At 45.2% G+C, this 9,636-nt stretch overlaps 1 pseudogene; it reads left to right on the top strand.

Annotated features, from left to right (window-relative positions):
* Positions 1-1,760: 1,760 nt before the first annotated feature.
* On the top strand, positions 1,761-4,729 carry LOC119773847 (annotated as a pseudogene).
* The last annotated feature ends 4,907 nt before the right edge of the window (positions 4,730-9,636 follow it).

The raw sequence follows: 9,636 nt of genomic DNA, 5'->3' as shown, positions 1-9,636 counted from the left end.
TTTTCAACTATAAGCATTAAATTGATAAATGTTATTCGCATTTTTTTGGCTTTATCCTTTCCAACAAAAAAAAAAAAGGCGTCGCGCAGGTAGCTCCCTTTCCTTATGAGCCGTCCCCACCAACTTTCAACACAAAGTTACACCCTTGTCTTCGACAACGCCTTAGCAGGTGCACTGAAAAAATTTCGGCGCGCGCTTTGCGCGCAATATCTTCTAGGGGCTGAGCCACCCTTGTCTCTTAAACCTAGAGACGCCCCTGGGACTTTATCAATATCATAGTTACAGGTTAAGAAAAAGCTCAAACCACCCAGTTTTGACAGCAAGTGACATGGTATGACGTTCTAAATAGAGTTAGGGTTTTTAAAGAAGTGTTTCAGCCAATTTATTTTAAAGGTATTATTTAGAGAACAGAAATCGATAAAGTTTAATCCACCCTTTTCATAGGGATTTGTTAGAACAGACTTCTTCACTCTGCTCCACTCTCCCCACGCTCACACAATATGTCACATGGAACCAGGAACAATAAAAGGCTGGACCTTTTTTATACAAATGTTAAGGATGCATACACCTCGGCCCCCCTCCCCCCGCTGGGTCGTTCAGATCACAACCTTGTCTACCTGCCTTGTCTACCTACCTTTTCAACCTTGTCAACCTTGTCTACCCCCATTACATTCCACTGGTGAGAAGGACAATTGCACAGTCAGTGAAAGTTTGGTCGGATTACGCCACTGAGGAGCTGAGGGATTGTTTCAGCACCACAGACTGGAGCATGTTCCAAAGCTCTCATGGTGAGGACATCAACAGCCTGACTGAATGCATCACTGACTACATGACCTTCTGTGTGGAGAGCATTGTGCCTACACCAAGTTTGCAGATGAGTTAAACAGCTTCTTCACCCGGTTTGACTCCCCTCACACTGGTCCCCTCCCTGCCCTCAACTCTCCACACACCTCCAACCACCAGCCCCCAAGAGACCTTTCCCCCCCACCGCCGCCACTCCCACCAACCCCCGACCCATCCACACCTCCAGTCGTGCCTTCCTCCCCCCTCACAGCAACACCAATGCAGGTGAGAAGGCAGCTGAGGAGGCTGAAACAAAGGAAGGCCTCAGGACCAGACGGCCTCCCCCCCAGGCTGCTGAGCAACATGTACAACCTGAACCTCAGCCTGGGGGTGGTCCCCACCCTGTGGAAGACCTCCTGTGTGTTTCCGGTTCCCATATCAGCCGGATTGGAGCAGTGGTTCTAGAGGAAACTTATTTGGAAAATTCCTGAAATGTTTGCATTTCTGGCCTCTAATAGTATCTTTGATTCCAATTATCTCTAAAAGTAATAAAGCCAAACTCTTCAAACTTGGTAGATCTATGGAGGGTCCTAAAAATATTTAATCCCTAAAATATCGGCCGGATTGGAGCACTTGTTCAAACTTATTTGGAAAATTCCTGAAATTCTTGGCCTCCAATACTAGCATCTTTGACTTCAATTATCTCAATAAAGCTAAACACTTCAATTTTCACAATCGATACAAACATTCCCACATATGTCCAATGTAAAAGATTATGAGGATATGAGCAACTGTTGTGAAGAAATCTTTATTTAAAAATCTAAAGCAGCTTTGTTTCCAACACAGTGCTATTTAAACAAGTACACAGCGGGATCTAATTTGTTATATTGATAACATGTCAGGTTATGGACAAAATTAAAAACAATTATGTTGCATATACTCTATACTGGCCAACTGCAGCTGCAACAAAAGAATGGGAGATGTTTGATCGCGACGTGGACCATGTGCTGGAAGCAGCCACTGCAGGAGATGTGGGGAAGAAGCTCAAAGCCATGTCCTCTATAATCTGGAGCATGGGTGCTGAGCGCTTCGGAAGGAAAGAGCTGAAAGGAAGAGCAAACACCCAGCTCAAAGAGAATAGACGCCTGAAGGAGATAGCAACCCTGAGAGGGGACTTGCGGAGGCTGAAGAAGGCCTTTCGCAAAGCAACACCAAATGAGAAACCAGCACTCACAGAATTCTGGAAGAATCTGAGGGAGCGCATTAAGATCTTGCGACAAGCTGAGTGTCACCGCAGGGACAGGAAGTGGCGGTTGAAAGAAAGGGGAGCTTTCACCAAGAATCCATTCCAATACCTGTCAAAACTCCTGGGCGACAAAAGATCAGGGGAGTTGAAAGCAACAAAGGAGGAGGTGGAGGAACATCTTCGTCAGGTCCATAGTGATCCCAGAAGGGAGGTCAGTTTGGATGAGATGGAAAAGCTCATCAAACCAGCCGAACCAACAATCCCCTTCAAGACAGAGGAACCAAGCTGGCAGGAAGTTAACAGCTTTCTAAAGAAAGCCAGAGGAAAATCGGCTCCAGGGCCAAATGGCATCTCATACAGTGTTTACTAGCATTGCAAAAGGCTCAGGAGACGACTCTGGAAGCTACTGACAGTGGCATGGAAGAAGAACTACCTTCCTGATGACTGGCTGATCGCAGAGGGGTGCTTCATCCCTAAGGAGGACAACTCTTCAGGGATCAAGCAGTTTCGCACCATCTCACTGCTCAATGTGGAAGCTAAGATCTTCCTGGGGATCATAGCAAAGAGGTTGACCACCTTTATGTTGGAGAACGGGTACATGGACACTGCGGTACAAAAAGGGGGCATTCCAGGGATATCTGGCTGCCTTGAACATACCAGCGTTATCTCCAAAATCATTGAGGACGCGAAGAAAAACCATGGCAACCTGGCAGTACTATGGTTGGATCTGTCAAATGCTTATGGAACAATACCCCACAAGCTAGTGGAGCTGACGCTGAAGACCTACCATATACCTAAGCAATTTCAGGCACTTCTGCAGTACTACTTCGACGGATTCAACATGCGTTTCACCTGTAGGGAGTTTACCACCAACTGGCAGAGACTGGAAGTGGGCATTGTCACAGGCTGCACGATTTCAGTGATCCTTTTTTCCGCAGCGATGAACCTTCTCGTCAAATCAGCAGAGAAGTTGCGTCGAGGTGCAGTACTTGCAAGTGGAGTCCAGATGCTGCCCATTCGAGCATTTATGGACGATCTCACCATAACAGCAAGATCAGTACCAGAAGGAAGATGGATTCTGGAGGACTTGGTTGAGATCACCAATTGGGCAAGGATGGAGTTCAAACCAGAAAAATCTAGAAGCCTGGTTCTGAAGAAAGGGCGCGTTCAGGATCGGTATCAATTAAAAATTGGAGAGAACACCATGCCAACTGTCCAAGAAAAGCCTGTGAAGTGCTTGGGCAAGTGGTACAGGGTGGACCTCAATGACAGGCAGAGTGTGAAGGAGATGCTTAGCCAGGCAGAAACTTGGATGACATCTCTCGAGAAGAGCGGCCTCCCGGGCAAGTACAAAGCCTGGGGTTACCAACATGGGGTTCTCCCCAGACTGCTCTGGTCTCTCCTGGTTTATGAGGTACCTGTCTCCACTGTTGAGGGACTGGAGAGGAAGCTGAACACCTACCTGAGGAGATGGTTGGGCATCCCAAAAAGCTTTTGCTCTATCGGCCTGTACAGCACAGGCAGCAAGCTACAGCTGCCAATAACAACAGTTGTGGAAGAGTACAAGGCGACAAAAACACGCCAGGCCATGATGCTGCGAGACAGTAAAGACGAGATAGTACGTCATGCAGACATCGTCATCTGGACAGGCCGAAAGTGGTCAGCCAGCAGAGCATTGAAGGAGGCCGAGGACAGACTGAATCAGGGGAGTTGAAAGCAACCGACATTGTCGGGTCGGTAGCCCAGGGAAGGCTGGGTTTAGGTTGCTTCACCAGAACAAGCTGGAACAAAGCGGACCCAAAGGAGAGGCGAGGCTTGGTGCAGAAAGAGGTCAGAAGGGTGGAGGAGGAAAGCCGGCATGTCAAGGCTGTAGCCATGAACAAACAAGGCAGCTGGACTAGATGGGAGAGTGTGAGAGAGAGGGCTCTTACTTGGCAGGACATCTGGAGCATGAAAGGCCACCGCATCAAGTTCCTTTTATGCTCTGTTTATGACGTCCTACCTACTCCCTCAAACCTCCACACCTGGGGAATGGTCGTGAGCCCAAGCTGCAAGCTCTGTGGAAGGACAGCTAACCTTGAGCATGTCCTCTCTTCATGCCACTCAAGCTTAGCAGATGGCAAGTTCCGGTGGCATCATGACCAGATCCTTGCTCAATTGGCCGACGGCATCGAGCGGGCAAGGAAAAGACAGTTGTCCAAAGGGCCTTGTTTCATACATTTTACCAGGGCAGGAGAAAGTGGAGTAGTAGGAGGGAAGAGCAAGGGGGTCCTGACCACGGCAAATGACTGGGAGATGCGGGCAGACCTAAAAAAGCAGCTCAAATTCCCTGAGGAGATAGCCCACACTAGCCTGAGACCAGACATTGTTCTGTGGTCTAAAGGTACCAAGCAGGTGGTGCTCATCGAGCTGACTATCCCCTGGGAAGAGAGGATGGAGGAGGCCTATGAGCGTAAGCTCAATAAATACCAAGCCCTCATCGTAGAGAGCCAGCAAAATGGATGGAAGACCTGGAATCTCCCAGTGGAGGTGGGCTGCAGAGGCTTTGCAGGACGGTCGCTTTGGAGAGCCCTTTGACTGCTGGGGATTGAAGGGCTGGCCAGGAAGCGGCTTGTAGCCAACGTCACCAAGCGGGCGGAGGAGGCATCTCGCTGGATTTGGATGCAGCGCGAGGTGCGCTGCCAGAACCGAAGCACGTAGTGAACGAAGAACTGGATAAGGAGTTGGGTGGCGTTCGGTAGGGGTGGGTCCAGGACGCTGGATTTGCCGTTGAGCCCCTCCGAGGTGTCATGGGCTTAAATCAACGAAACACCAGTGAAGGGGGGTGCCCATTTGACAACCTTCTGAGCCTACCCAACTCCGATTCCAGTCACAGAGACCTAGTGGTGCCTTGAGGGAAGGAAGAGAGAGAGAGAGAGAGCGATGCCACTGGCCCACAGATGGTGCAGGGGCAAGTACCTGTAAAGGTGGGCCAGTTGCGATATCCCTTATCGTATTTTGCATATATTTTTATTATCCTAATTATGTACAGCATTATAAAACAAAATTACAAGCAGGTTTATCAATACAGAAGATCCAACAATAACTGCCTTGCTCATTCTCCGACATTGTATACTGAGAAAAGTGGTTTTCACAAGCCTCACCATGCTCACTGCACTAATTATCAATATTAAGAAAATATTTACAAATTCTACAATGTCTAAAAAGGCATCATTATGAATGTCAATGATGGTTAGAATGGCTGCGTCTCAATTCGCAGGCTGCCTACTTCGGAGTGTATGTATGTATGTATGTATATATATATATATATATATACACTCACTGGCCACTTTATTAGGTACACGTGTCCAACTGCTCGTTAACACTTAATTTCTAAGCAGCCAATCACATGGAGGCAACTCAGTGCATTAAGGCATGTAGACATTGTCAAGACAATCTCCTGCAGTTCAAACCGAGCATAAGTATGGGGAAGAAAGGTTATTTGAGTAACTTTTAACGTGGCATGATTGTTGGTGCCAGAAGGGCTGGTCTGAGTATTTCAGAAACTGCTGATCTACTGGGATTTTCACGCACAACCATCTCTAGGGTTTACAGAGAATGGTCCAAAAAAGAAAAAACATCCAGTGAGTGGCAGTTCTGTGGGTAGAAATGCCTTGTTGATGCCAGAGGTCAGAGGAGAATGGCCAGACTGGTTCGAGCTGATGGAAGGGCAACAGTGACTCAAATAACCACCCGTTGCAACCAAGGTGGGCAGAAGAGCATCTCTGAATGCACAGTACGTCGAACTTTGAGGCACATGGGCTACAGCAGCAGAAGACCACACCGGGTGCCACTCCTTTCAGCTAAGAACAGGAAACTGAGGCTACAATTTGCACAAGCTCATCGAAATTGGACAATAGAAGATTGGAAAAACCTTGCCTGGTCTGATGAGTCTTGATTTCTGCTTCGACATTCGGATGGTAGGGTCAGAATTTGGCGTCTACAACATGAAAGCATGGATCCATCCTGCCTTGTATCAACGGTTCAGGCTTGTGGTGGTGGTGTCATGGTGTGGGGAATATTTCCTTGGCACTCTTTGGGCCCCTTGGTACCAATTGAGCATCGTTGCAACGCCACAGCCTACCTGAGCATTGTTGCTGACCATGTCCATCCCTTTATGACCACAATGTACCCAACTTCTGATGGCTACTTTCAGCAGGATAATTCGCCATGTCATAAAGCTGGAATCGTCTGAGACTGGTTTCTTGAACATGACAATGAGTTCACTGTACTCAAATGGCCTCCACAGTCACCAGATCTCAATCCAATAGAGCATCTTTGGGATGTGGTAGAACGGGAGATTCGCATCATGGATGTGCAGCCGACAAATCTGCGGCAACTGTGTGATGCCATCATGTCAATATGGACCAAACTCCCTGAGGAATGCTTCCAGCACCTTGTTTAATCTATGCCACGAAGAATTGAGGCAGTTCTGAAGGCAAAAGGGGGTCCAACCCGTTACTAGCAAGGGGTACCTAATAAAGTGGCCGGTGAGTGTATATATATATATATATATATATATATATATATATATATATATATATATATATATATATATATATATATATATATATATATATATATGTGTATATATAATGTAAATATAGGTGTGTGTGTGTGTAGGGACATAAAATCTTTCATTTATTATTTTCATGTTAATTTACACTTTGAGTAAGCTTGAAAAAGTTATCTCCAGGTTACCATTCCAAAGTCTTTTTCTGTAGAATTTCATCAATCCATCCAAATCATCAAACATTCCTTTTTTCTAGCTTTAAAGAAACACTACATAAAATATTATTTGTTGATACAAATTGTTTTCCTCTACTTTAGGAATGCAAAGATCCAGGGACAGGGCAAGGGGTCAGTGGGAAGCCCACTGCTGCCACCTGGCCCTGGTTTGTCCTCATGGATGAGGTATTAGGACAGAGGCCGTCTTTTGCCCCACCTGTCCTAATTGCCTCCATCCCTGAGGACACAACAGGGCTAGATGCTGCATAGGCTGAGCAGCACACAGATGAGCTTGGAGTCTTCTGACTGCGAGTGGGACATCATCTGGGGGTTGGGGTGCCTCTCTTCACTGTTCACCACATCGTCCATCAGGGTTTGCAGGGCTGACCCAATCGACGGCTGCCATGTTACTAACAAAGTTTTAAAAGACGCAGAAAATAATGACTTTACTAAAACTGTTTTCATAACCCTGAAATGAGAACAGCTAAAATGTGATTCTACTTGCCATCTAAATGTAATGGTGGTCGGGTAGACTCTCCTCTAGGGCAGACACCTCAGCAGACAACTGGTCCCGCCATGGAGCACCACTGACTGCCTCCAACACGTTCTCCCCTCCTCATCCTCTGGCATGTCATCCTCTGGGGCTGTGATGTCACCGGTGTGACAGATCAACTGGGGACGAGATTAACTGGTTAGAATCTATGCACACTGCAGATGTTACTGAAGCTTAGGTGGCTGTGTTGATGCCTGGCAAAAAAAATATTCCTAATGCAACAAAAAAATCAACCGACATATCTAATGAATTAATTTCTGTTTTGTTTTTTCAGATTAGAACGATGTGGTAAAGAACTTGTATCCTCAGCAAAGCAGATACTGCAAATAATCCCACACAGAGAACAGCGTCGTTCACAAGTCTAAAGAAAAAATACAAATAAAAGTCTGTTTCACACTGGAGTGTCATTTCTCCTGTTGAACGATAAGCTATACATGAAAACCTGTAGCTTGGGCAATAAAGTCCGGCCACTTTATAAATTCCTGAATGTAAAAATAAATCCACTGATGAGGCCTGTCATTCAGAATGCAAGTGTGTAAGCAGCACATTTTAAAGAAAAACTGACTGCAAACAGAACAATTGGGTTTCTCATCCTTCCAACTATTCCCACTTTATTTTTTTAATAATGACAAAAAGTTATTTTCTTAGATTCCATGGTCTCATATTTACTTTATTCTCCTGTCTGGATACAAATACAAGTCTCTACTACGGTGTTGTTGTTTTTTAGTGGATCCCAAAACTTTGTCCCGTATGATGAACTGTATCAGGTCAAACACCTTTATTTTTATTGCTATTGTGTTCAGTCTGTTCATAATATCCAGTTATGAGTCGTTAGCGGGCTGCTGCTGAACTGGTTTTACTGCCCCATGTGTAAAAAGGGGGTAAAATGTATTTACTTAGGCGCATTGCAGCAAATAGAATCTGAATCACATACCTGTTGATGTGGAAACTTTACTTTTTCAGTTTTCACAGTAGAATTTAAATCCCAGAGTTAGCAGCTACCGCTACGGTGTGGGTGTGAGTCGCCATGACTGCTTTATGTTTTATCTTGTAGAAAAATGCAGATATTCTTAAACGAAGAACTAGATTAATTTGTGACGGGGTCCACAGCACAGCTGTTTGGAGAGATTAGTTGGCTGCGTGGTTGCCCGATCAAAATGCCGCGAATGTAAACAAACGGGTCAGTATAAAGGTTATAATTTATCCTGGCCTAATATCTATCCAACACAGGTCTGTAGTCTGTGGATAATGTGAAATATTAGTAATTTAGAGTAATTTAAGTTTGCGGATCAAATAAATGCATCGTGAGGATCTGAAAGCATCAGAATCTGCAGAGTGTCACAGATTAACTTGTGATTCAGCGAGATCTGGAGGAATATGGGCTGTAAAACACTCCATCTCCTGGGATGTTGTTTGGATGTTATTATCCTATCCTCAATTAGGGTTGTAGCAGGCTACTTTAAATTTTTAACTGTTATTGTTGATTATTTTTCTTACCGCAATTACGAACCCGTCATGATGTGTAACCATGTTCATGCAGTCAGCTGTCATGTTATTCCCTTCTATTGTTTTGAGGACGCCACATTATTTGGTTTGCATGCAGAACAACGTTAAATCATTCACGATTTTCAAGTTACTGCTGACAAGCGTTTATTTAATAACTGGTATATTCTGATCATTAGCAGGCCTCTGTGGGTTAGAATAATAGCAGGTAGCTCTTACCTCTCCACTGCGCCCTGCCAGCCTGAGAAAAATCCGTCGCCGGTTTTGCTGCCGCCGAAGCCGTCAAAGCCGACTCTCCTCCTCCAATAACAAGTAAATAAAAAAAAAACGGCACTGATTTGATACCGAGTTTGGGGAACCCCTTCCGGAAACGGTGATGGAATGACATTGCATGAACCCCCCTCCCTCCCTCTGGGATTCCCAATGGATTGCAGATGCCACACACGCACACAAAATGACAGAAAGATCCGAGCGTTTTAGTTTACCACAGATTGGTGAAGTTAGATCAAGATATAAGAAGCATTATTTCTGCATAGCATGGCATCAAATATCCTGTAGCTATAAGGAGCCTATAATAATCTACTATTAATTAATACACTGAATTTCAATGAAGGTTAAAAGAAGAACGCATTAGAAAAAATAGATACTCACGGGTGTGGAATTCTTCTTTTCATCTGCATTTCTAAACTTCACCATAGACCAATTTTACATTAATGACTGAAACGATGGTGACGAAATTAAAACCCACTGATGAAAGAAAAGAGGCCTGATGAGACCGATTCAT

Source organism: Cyprinodon tularosa, unplaced genomic scaffold (genome assembly GCF_016077235.1).
Source record: "Cyprinodon tularosa strain WSP-4 unplaced genomic scaffold, ASM1607723v1 ctg789, whole genome shotgun sequence".
NCBI classification, from domain to species: Eukaryota; Metazoa; Chordata; class Actinopteri; order Cyprinodontiformes; family Cyprinodontidae; genus Cyprinodon; species Cyprinodon tularosa.
Note: the sequence above shows the minus strand (reverse complement) of the source record. Positions and strands in the feature narration are given on the sequence as shown.